This window comes from Suricata suricatta, chromosome 11, assembly GCF_006229205.1.
Source record: "Suricata suricatta isolate VVHF042 chromosome 11, meerkat_22Aug2017_6uvM2_HiC, whole genome shotgun sequence".
Lineage (NCBI taxonomy): Eukaryota > Metazoa > Chordata > Mammalia > Carnivora > Herpestidae > Suricata > Suricata suricatta.
The window spans coordinates 71,498,328-71,509,462 of NC_043710.1; the positions used below are offsets into that span (position 1 = coordinate 71,498,328).

An 11,135-nucleotide genomic window follows, 5' to 3' on the forward strand; every position below is an offset into this window, starting at 1 on the left:
TGTCTCCCTCTCTCTCTGACCCTCCCCGGCTTGCACTGTCTCTCAAAAATAAATAAAAAACAAAAAAAATTTAAAAATTAAAAAAATTGCAATTATCTTTTCAAGAGGAAGGAAGGGGCAGTTAACAGTAGTATGATTTGGCTCAGGTCATGATCTTGAGGTTCATTAGTTCCAGCCCCATGCCAGCTCTGTGCTGAAAGCTCAGAGCGTGGAGCCTAGTTCAAATTCTGTGTCTCTCTCTCTCTGCCCCTCCTTTGTTTGTGCTCTTTCTCTCTCTCAAAAATAAACAAACTTTAAAAAAATTTTAAAAAAAGCAGTAGCATGGTTTGCTTCTTTGTTTACAGCTTATTCCCTGAAGCAAAATATCAATTTATGTAAGTAATACTTTATGTGGATGCTATCATATGAAAGTTTGGTCCAACTTTTAATCTGTCTTGTTTATTACAAGGCAGAATTTCAGCATGGATGTGAAACCCAAACAAGTGTATTTATGAATAGATATTGATGGCCTGTAATCAAAGCAGAGACTGTTGGTTAAACATATTTTTATATTAATAATAAACAGAAGAATAATTTTTAAAATATGCTAAGTGTGTATGTTTAGCATACATGTATGACTATATCATATGGGTTTATGAATATTTTCCTTATGGAGAGAGGGGATTAGGTTATTTTTTAATGAATCCAGATGTCCAGTACTGTATTTTCCCTCAAATTTTAAACATACCTCCAGTGGTAGTATTAGAGCTAGGGCTGTTGAACATGACCGTGGGGATGGTAAGTGAGGTGAGACAGCTGCTTTTGTCTGTGAGGAGGAAATTTAATTTGTGTGACACTTGCCTTCTGCCTTCTAGAAAATTAGCATGCATAGTTTTAAAACACAGAATGGAGATGTTGCAGTATTTATTAAGCAAGCCCAGTTTATGTCCATGCATATCTTTGGGTATAAAAGATTTTAGGCTGTACTACATGTGACAAATATCTATGTACACTTTAATTTTAAAGAGACATATAGGGGTGCCTGGGGGGCTCATTCAGTTGAGTGTCTGACTCTTGATATCAGTTCAAGTCATGATCTCATGGTTTGTGGAATCAAGCGGTGCATCAGGCTCTGTGCTCGCAGTGCAGAGACTGCTTGGGATTCTCTCTCCCTTTCTCTGGGTCCCTCCCCTGATTGCCCTCACTTTCTCTCTCAAAATAAATAAGTAAACAATTATTGACAGGGAGACAGTAGGAAGGATGGGAATCAGAATTTATGGAGAGCCTCTGCATACCTGGCAATGGATTAGATGCATGGTTTGTGCACAGGCTGGCATTTTCTACCCTACTCCGAAATCAGAGGTATTTTAAGAAGGACACAATGATGGGTCTGGAACGTCCTCAATTCTTCTGGGTGAAATCAGTTTCCAGTGACCTGAACTGACGAAAGAGAATAGCACTTTGGGAACTGTGGCAGGTGATTTCCCAGGACCTTTCTGATCTTCTGAGAGAGGGTGGGAATGGAGAGCAGAGATGAGGGTAAGGCCTTGGAGGAAGGGTGAGGGCTTCCACTCACATCAGGTCCTACCGTCTTCTCTGTTCTTGCAGCTGGGAAGTTGCTGGGCAGATATTGGTCTTGTCTTTTGGAATGTCAAGAACCTTTACTCCATGTTTATTTTTCTTTCCCTTAATTCAAAAGTAATGCAATTATTTGTTGAAAATTCAGAAAGGATGAAGCTGATTTTAATTCTCCACATAACCACCTGACCCTGATATAACCACTGTTATCATTTAGAAGTGGAGACTGAGATGCTACAAAATTATTTTCCTTATCAAATTTGAATATATAGTACATACCCTTTTACTTAACATATTAGCTATCAGTTTTCTTAATTGAACAATTAAAAAGTAATGGCTGGAGAGTGATGTCACCCAAATGGTGAACTACACTGTTCCTGACTTCATTCCCCATCTTATGAACAACTAACAAGAACAAGAATTCAGGAATAATATGTCATTGAGAGAATCCTGGAGCATGGGGTGAGTCTGCAGCACCGCCTGAGTGCATTAGGAGGTGAAGAGAAGCAGCTTCATGTTGACCACATTGCCCCACCCCCAGACCAGTGCAGCACCTTCCAAAGAGATCCCCCCCTGAACCTCCAGCTCCTCCAGTGAGAAATGAGAACCCAGGGGACAACCAACCCCTGTCCCCCAGCAATGGGTTTGCTTTGTGGGAGCCACTACTCTGATCTTACACCATGCAGATTGCAGGGAAATCTCTAGGAACAACCACTGGGAATCTGACTGTGACAGAGAAGTGGGGAGAGGCTTACAACAACCAGCACTTGGATCTTGGCAATCTGATTTCATGCCTGAAGTACCCAAGCAGTAATTCCAACCAGTGACTTTGTTCATTTGCAGAACCAAATTGGGGGCTCACTCTGACCAGGGAATGTGGTAGTGTGCAGACCTGTGTGATTCTGATCCTTAATGACTTTTACTAGCCCTACATCTTGGTTTGTCCACACCCAGACAAGGAGCTGAATCAGAGCCCTACTCCCTGTGGTGAGTGTCTACCAGTCCCATCTTACCAGAAAGATTGGTGATAACTCCTTGAAACTGTGTGACCCTGATGATTCAGCTGAGAGGTAGGTGGGCAGTGCTGATCATCCCCAGAGCCAAGTTGATACCAGGGTTGGTGATTCCTGTTCTATGCCCAAGCAAGGGGATTAATTCATAGCCATGGCTGTGGGTAGCTCCCGTTCCCTCCCAACCAAAGAGCCTTTTTTGGGAAATTGAGAGTAGCCTGGAGTGGCCCTTCCTTTTCCCTCCTAGGCAGAGACCCTGAGACATAGCCCTACCTTGTGTGGAGAATGTTTTCAAGCCCCATCTGACCGGAAGGCTGATGACAACTCCTAGATGCTGTGCAGTCTGTCTGTGCTTAAGCCCAGAGAAGGGAAGGCAGAATTGATATCTTGCAAAGCCATGCCAGTGCCGCTGTTCAGCCAAGGAACTTGAGGTATGGATTAACTTGACCTTTACTGGCTTTAGAGTGGCTTCTCTAACTGCACCAGGGCAGGGATTCTAATCCATAGCTCCAGTCATTGCTGAATGCATCCTGTCTGACCCGAGAACCTAACCAGAGCACATGGGAAACTGCCCATTCATAGACTTATGTACAGAGGCACTTGAACAGGGAGTAAAACTCATGGCTTCCCTCATCTGGAAAGCAAAATCAGTGGCCTCATCTGCACTTAATTCCCTAATTAAGTGCACAATCTGGCCTGATTTGGGCTCCCAAAGGGGCTTTGGTCCCATCCTGTTGCCTGCCAACTATTACTAAATATAGTTCTCAGTTCTGACCATCTAGTAAGCCTGACCAGAGAATCCATCCTACTGCCGAGCCCATCCTACAGCCTCAGTTGAGTAGGGAACCAAGACAGCATTCCTATCCAACTAGCTGTTCTCAGCCAGATGTGCACTCCCCCATCCCCATCCTGAGAGTTCAAACAGTTGTCTCACCCCAAAATAGACCATAGTGGCATGTCCCAAAGACATTATCAACAGACACACTGAGAAACCCAAACTGGGTTGACTGGTGAAAAGTTGTCTCTGCCAAACCAAACCTACAAAGTCTGAAAGAAGAGTCTAATTACTCAAATGTGCACATATCAATATAAGAAGTCAATAATCACAAAAAATTAGGTAAATGTGACACCACCAAAAGAAGCTAATAAAACTCCAATAACTAACCTTTAAAAATGGAGATCAAATAATTCAAAATAATCCCCTAAAGGAAATTTAATGGACTACAAGGAAACAGATAACTAAGTGAAATTAGGAAAACAATGCATGAATAAAACAAGAAGTTTGACAAGGAACTAGCAACCATCAAGCAAACAAACACTAAAAAGGAAATCCTAGAGTTGAGAAATACAGTAAATGAACTGAAGAATTCAGTAGAGTTTCAAAGGTAGACTCAATTAAGCAGAAAAAGATTTGGTGACCTGGAGGATAAGACATTAGAAATAACCCTTAGAGGACTCATTACACTTAGAGAAACAAAAAGAAGAAAGAACAAAAAAGAGTGAAGTGGGGCACCTGGGTGACTCAGTCAGTTGAGGGTCTATCTCTTGACTTCGTCTCAGGTCATGATCTCACAGTTTGTGGGTTTAAGCCCAACATCAGGCTCGGTGCTGACAGTGCAGACCTGCTCAGGGTTCTCTCTCTCTTCCTCTCTCTTTCTGCCTATTCCCTGCTTGTACATTCTGTCTCTCAGAATGAACAAACTTAAAAAAAAAAGTGAAGAAAGCCTATAGGAATTATGGGACACAGTGAAAAGAAACAATATTTGTGTTATGGGAATTGCAGGAAAAGAAGAGGAAGAAAAGGGACAGAAATATGTAAAGCATATCAACATGGAAACCCTTATCCATTAGCCCAAAGGATGCCAAGTAGATTGATCCTGAAAACGGCTATGCCAAACACATTATAATTCAATCATCAAAACTCAAAGATAATTGTAAGAACAGGAAGACAAAAGAGAAGTTATGTATGTGAGAATCCCCATAAGAATACTGGTGGATTTCTCAACAGAAACTTTTTAGGCCAGGAGAGAATGGATGACATATTCAAAATATTGAAAAAAAATAATTGCAACCAAGAATTCAACATTTGGTGAAGCTGTCCTTCAGAAATGGAGGGATAAAGACTTCCCTAAACAGACAGGAGCTGAGGGAGTTTATTACCACAGACCTGCCTTACAAGAAATGCTAAAGCCAATTCTTGGAGTGGAAGTAAAGAGCACTAGCTAATATCATAAAAATTTTTTAAAAGTAGTGTAAGTCTCACTGGCAATGGTAAACATATAGTCATAGTTAGATTCTGCAATATGGCAGTAATGGTGCATAATTTACTTACAACTCTGGTTTAAAAATGGGAAAAATGGCAAAAATAACCATAACTACAGTAATCTGCTATTAAATATACAATGTAAAAATGTAAATTTTAGGAATGTGAGGAAGAAAAGAAGCAAAAGTATAAAGTTTATGAATTCTATTGAAGTTAAGTTGTTACTAGTTTAAAATAGGATGTTATAAACTTAAGATATTTTTTGTAAGCCTTACGGCTTTTCCACAAGGGAGAATCCTGTAGTAATTACAGAAAAGAATATGATAAAGAAGTCAATGCATACGGATACCCATAGAGACATCAGGATAAGAAACACGAAACGGTGAGTCTACAGAATGACCAGAAAAAAAATTTACAAATGACAACAGTAAGTACTTACCTATCAATAATTACTTCAAACATAAATTACTAATTAAAGAATGGCTGAATATATTTAAAAATCAAAATCCAATGATATTCAGCCTACAGAGACTCACTTTAGTCTTAAAGACACACATAGACTGAGAGTAAAGGGATGAAAAATTTTTTCAAATAAATGGTAACCAAAGAAAAGCAGGGGTAGCTATACTTATATCAGACAAAAATAGACTTTAACCTAAAAGTGGTAAAGAAGAGAAAAAGATTATTATGTAATGATATATAGATGTCAACACATCAAGAAGATACAACAGTTGTAAATATCTTTGCATTCACCACCAGAGCACCTAAATATATAAAGCAAAAACTTTATAAAGAGAAATAAGCAGTAATACAATAATAGTTTAGAACTTTAATACTCTGCTCTCAACAATTGATAGATAATCCAGAGAGTGAATTAATAAGGAAACTGGATTTGAACAACACTGTTGACCAAATGGACTTAATAGGCATTTGCAGAAGATTCTATCTAGCAACAGAATACATATTCTTCTCAAATGCACATGGAATATTTTTCCAGGTTATCATATGTTAGACCACAAAACAGGTTTTAGCAAAGTCAAGAAGACTGAAATCATACCAAGTGTCTTCTCTGACTACAGTGGTATGAAACTAGAAATCAGCAAAAGGAAACCTAGAAAATTCACCAAAGCATGGAAATTAAACAATATTCTTCTGAACAACCCATGGATCAAAGAAGAAGCTAGCATAGAAATAAAAATATTTCTTGAAATACAAGTGGAGATACAATAAGCTAGAACTTAAGGGATGCAGCAAAAGCAGTTTTTAGAGGGATGTTCATAGCAACAAATGCCTACATTAAGAAGCAAGGAAAGGTTCGCAAATAACCACCTTAACTCTATGCTTTAGGAACTAGAGAAAGTAGAACAAACTGAGCCCAAAGTTGTCAGAAGAAAGGAAGTAATAAAAAGTAGAGCAGAAATGAATGAAATAGAGAACAGAAAGACAATAGATAGATTAACCAAACTAAGAGTTGATTCTTTGAATTTAAAAACATTTAATAGATGTTTATTTACTTTTGAGAGAAAAAGAATCAGAACATGAGCAGGGGAGAGATAGAGAGGAAGATACAGAATCTGAATTGGACTCCAGGCTCTGAGCTATCAGCACAGATCCTGACATGGGGCTTGAACCCATGAACTGTGAGATCATGACCTGATCTGCAGTTGGATGGTTAACTGACTGAGCCACCCAGACACCTCTAGAGTTGATCCTTGGAAATGGTAAACAAAATTGACAAATGCTTAGCTGGGCTAGCCAAAGAAAAAGGAGAAAGGGCTCAAATTAACAAAATTATAAATGAAAAAGCAGACATTAGAATTAATATCACAGATATTCAAAGGATCATAAGAGACTACTATGATGATGACAAACTAGACAACCTAGAAGAAATGGAAAAATAATTGGAAACATACAACTACCAAGACTGAATCAGAAAGAAAAAGAAAATATGATTAGATCAATCACTAGTAAGGAGATTGAGTCAGTAAGTAAAAATCCCCCAATTAAAAAAAAAATCCCAGGACCAGATGGCTTCATTAATAAATTTTGCCAAACATTTAAAGAATTAACATCAATCTTTCTCAAATACTTCAACAGAATCAAGGAGAAAGGAACACTCCCAAACTTATTTTACAAAGCCAGCATTATCCTGATTGTAAAATCAGAAAAGGACATTATCAGAAAAGAAAACTACAGGCCAATACTCCTGATGAATATAGATGCAAATTTCTCAATAAAATAGTAGCAAACAGCATTCAGCACATTCAAAGGATCATTCACTGTGGTTAAGTAGGCTTTATTCTGGAGATGCAAAGTTGGTTCAACATACATAAATCAATCACATTATGAAAGAAAGGAATCATGTGATCATCCCAAGTGATTCAGAGAAAGCACTTGATAAAATTCAACATCCATTTATTATTAAAGCTCAAATTACTTATTGAAAGAATACACCTCAACATAATTAAAAGCATATATGAGAAGCCAACAGCTAACATCATACACAGTGTTGAAAGATTGAAAACTTTTCCCCTAAGATCAGGATGAAGACAAAGATACCCCTTCTCAATGCTTTTATTCAACATAGTACTGGAGGTCCTAGCTAGAGCAATCAGGCAAGAATAAGAAATAAGAGGTATCAGAATTGGGAAGGAAGAAATAAAGTTGTCTCTATTTGTAGATGGCATGCTTTTATATATAGAGAATCTTAAACACTCCACCAAAAACTGTTAAATCTATTCAATGAATTGAATTAATTATAGGGTACAAAATTAACATACAAAAATCAGTAGTTTTTCTGTACATTAAAAATGAATTTTCTGAAAGAGAAATAAAGAACTAGATCTCATTTACAGTAGCATAAAAAATACTGAGAAGTAAAGTAAGGAAGTGAAAGATCTCTATAAACTATAAGACAAAGATGAAAGAAATCAAAGATGACACATATAAATAAATGGTATCCTTTGTTCAGGCATTTGAAGGGTTCATATTGTTATAATGTCAACGCTACCAAAAGCCATCTATAGATTCAATGCAATCCCTATTAAGATTCCAATGGCAATTTTTACAGAATCAGGAAAAACACTCCTAGAATTTGTATGGAACCACAACAGACCCTGAATAGCCAGATCAATCCTGAGAAAGAAGAACAAGGCAGGAGGCATCATACTTCCTGATTTCGAGGTTTACTATAAAGCTTTAGTCATCAAAACTATATGGCACTGGCATAAAAACAGACACATAGACCAATGGAACAGAATGGAGAGACCAGAAATAAACTGAAGCATGTAAGGTCAGCTAATTTTGACCAGGGAGGCAAGAATAATCAATGGAGAAAAGATAGTCTCTTCAATGAATAATGCTGGGATCATTAGATATTCATATGTAAAAGAATGGAACAGGAACAATATCTTATGCCACTAACAAAATTAACTCAAAATGGATTAAAGACTTAAATGTAAGACCTGAAACCATGAAGTTTTCAGAAGAAAATGAAGGAATAAAGCTCCTCGACCTGGGTCTTAGTAATGATTTTTCTGTATATGACTCCTAAAGCCCAAACAACAAAATAAAAAATTAACCCTTGGGATAATTTGACAGTTAGGTTACGATCCAAAACATATAAAGAGCTCATACAATTGAACAGCAAAATAAAACAACTTAATTAAAAAAATGGGCAGATGTCTGACTGGCTCAGTTGGTAGAGCGTGTGACTCTTAATCTCAGGGTTGTGAGTTCAAGTTCCACATTAGACATGGAACCTACTAAAAATCAAAAGAAAAGAAAAGAAATTTTTTTTAAAAAGAGGCAAAGGACCTGAATAGACATTTCTCCAAAGTAGGTACACAAAAGACCAATAGATACATGAAAAGATGCTGAATGTCACTAGTCATTACAAAAATGAAATTAAAAACATAATGAGATACAACTTCACACCTGTTAGAATAGCCATCATCAAAAAAATCAAGAGATAATAAGTGCTGGTGGAGAAAAGGGAAACTTGTACTACATTGTTGGTGGATTTATAAATTGGGACAGCCACAAAGGAAAACTGTATGGAAGATCCTTAAAACATTGAAAACAGAACCACCATATTCTCTAGGATTTCCACTTCTGGACTATATACAGAGGAAATGAAACACTAAAAGACATCTGGACTCCCAAGTTCATGGCAGCATTATTTACAGTAGCCAAGACATAGAAACAACCTAGATGTCCTCAGTGAATGAACAGATAAGGAAATTGACACACACGCACATGCACACTGGAATGCTATTTAGCCATTAAAAAAAAAAACCCAGGGAAATACTACTATATGTGACAATATGTATGGACCCCAAAGGCATTATGCTAAATGAAGTAAGTCTGATGAAAACAAATACTATATGATCTTATTTGTATGTAGAATCTAAAAAAGGAAAAGACCAAACTCATAGACAAAATTAGAGATCAGACTCTGGTTGCTAGAGGCAGAGAATGGGTGGGAGGGTCAAAGGTACAAACTTCTACTTATACAATAAATAAGTAAATACAAGAGATGTAATGTACAATATGATGACTATAGTTAATATTGATGTAAGATATATAGGGAAGTTGTTAGGAGTGTAAATCCTGTGAGTTCTTATTACAAGGAGAAAATTTCTTTTTTTTCCTCTTAGTTTTCTTTTTATTTTTATATGTATGAGAAGATGAATGTTAGGTGAACCTTTGTGACAATTTCACAATATATGTACATCAAATCTTCATGCTGTATGCCTTAAATTTATAAAGTAATATATGTCAATTACTTTTTAAAATGTGGAAAAATGAAGAACCTGGTTATTAAACCATTTATAGTTCTTGGGAAAGAAATGATGGCTGTGTGGGTAGAGAGAAGCCTGAGGAAGAGGAAGGGGACCCACTCTAGTGCTCACAGCCACTGGAGACTCAGTATCAGAGCATGTAGGAGAGAACCCCAGCTCTGTTTATACCAATAATGCCACACAGCCCTGTGCTCATATAGCTGTTTAATCCTTCAGAAGTTCTTTGATTCTTGTAGTGTTACTAACAGTAAATAAAGGAGATTCTCTTTTGTCCATGTTAGAGATGAGGAAATGAGGCACTGGGCTATAGCCACTTACTTCTTTTTCTTGTTTTTAAGTTTAGTTATTTATTTTAAGGGGAGGGGGTCAAGAGAGAGGGAGAGAGTCCCAAGCAGGCTCCACGCTGTCGGTGCACGTGTCACAAACTGTGAGATCATGACCTGAGCCAAAATCAAGAGTTGGACACTTAATCAGCTTAACCACAGCCTCTTAACTTCGAAGTACATAGTTGGATAGAGATCCAAATTTCTAAGGAAGTAGTTTTCTATGACGTTATTATGTTCATCAGCTTCTTGCTGTCTCAGCTTGGGCTGTCGTAACAGAATACCATAGACAACAGAAATTAGTTTTCTCACATGTCTAGAGAGCTAGAAGTCAAGATGAAGGTTTTAGATAAATCAGTTTCTGGTGAGAGCCATTTTACTTGCTTGCAGATGGTTGCTTTTTCTTTTGTTCTCACTGGGCCTTTTCTTGATGAGTGTACATGGAGAAGACACAAGGGTGAGGGGAGGGAAATTGTGAGTTCCCTGGTGTTACTTCTTATAAGGACACTAATTCTACTGCACAGGGCCCCACCCTTATGATCTCATTTAACCTTATTTACTTCCTTTTAGGCTCCATCTCCAAATGTGGCCACACTGAGGATTAGGGCTTCACCATATAAATTCGAGGAAATACAGCATTCAGTACATAACACCTATTGGACAAACATTATTAGGGACCTACCGCTGTTGTGCTAAGGGGTGTAAGGGATGACACGATATCCATAAGCAATTGCCACATCATGCTATAGTAGAATTAAGTGTGAACCCGCATGGGACTATATATTAGGTAGAGCATCTATTGGGAAGGGGTTTGTAAATTATACCTGGAGAGACAAGTAGATCTTAGGAAGAAGAGGGTATAGCAATCAAGGGTTGATTCTATGTTGCTGTCTATCACTAGCACAAAGAAATGGAACTTTTTTTTTTTGTTTTTGGCTTTTTTCTTATTTTATTCTATTTAACATCATCTTGCTGGATTATGTGAAATTTTGAAAATCATACAAACTCTCTATGTTATACTTCTCCCTCCCAGTTTTGGAAAAGTGAAATATGAATAAATAAAATGCAGAGTCTAATGGTCATGGTGATGTTAATTTTAGGCATGTACTCCTGTCTCTATCTCTCTTCTAAGTTCACATATTTAGCAGAGTTTGCGTAAGCTCTATCAATCCCTATTGAT

The 11,135-nt window shown here is 37.5% G+C and overlaps 1 non-coding gene across 1 annotated transcript; it reads left to right on the forward strand.

Moving 5' to 3' along the window:
• Positions 1–8,512: 8,512 nt before the first annotated feature.
• On the forward strand, positions 8,513–8,585 carry TRNAK-CUU. The gene has a single exon. It is a non-coding gene; the product is annotated as a tRNA-Lys (tRNA).
• Positions 8,586–11,135: the final 2,550 nt, after the last annotated feature.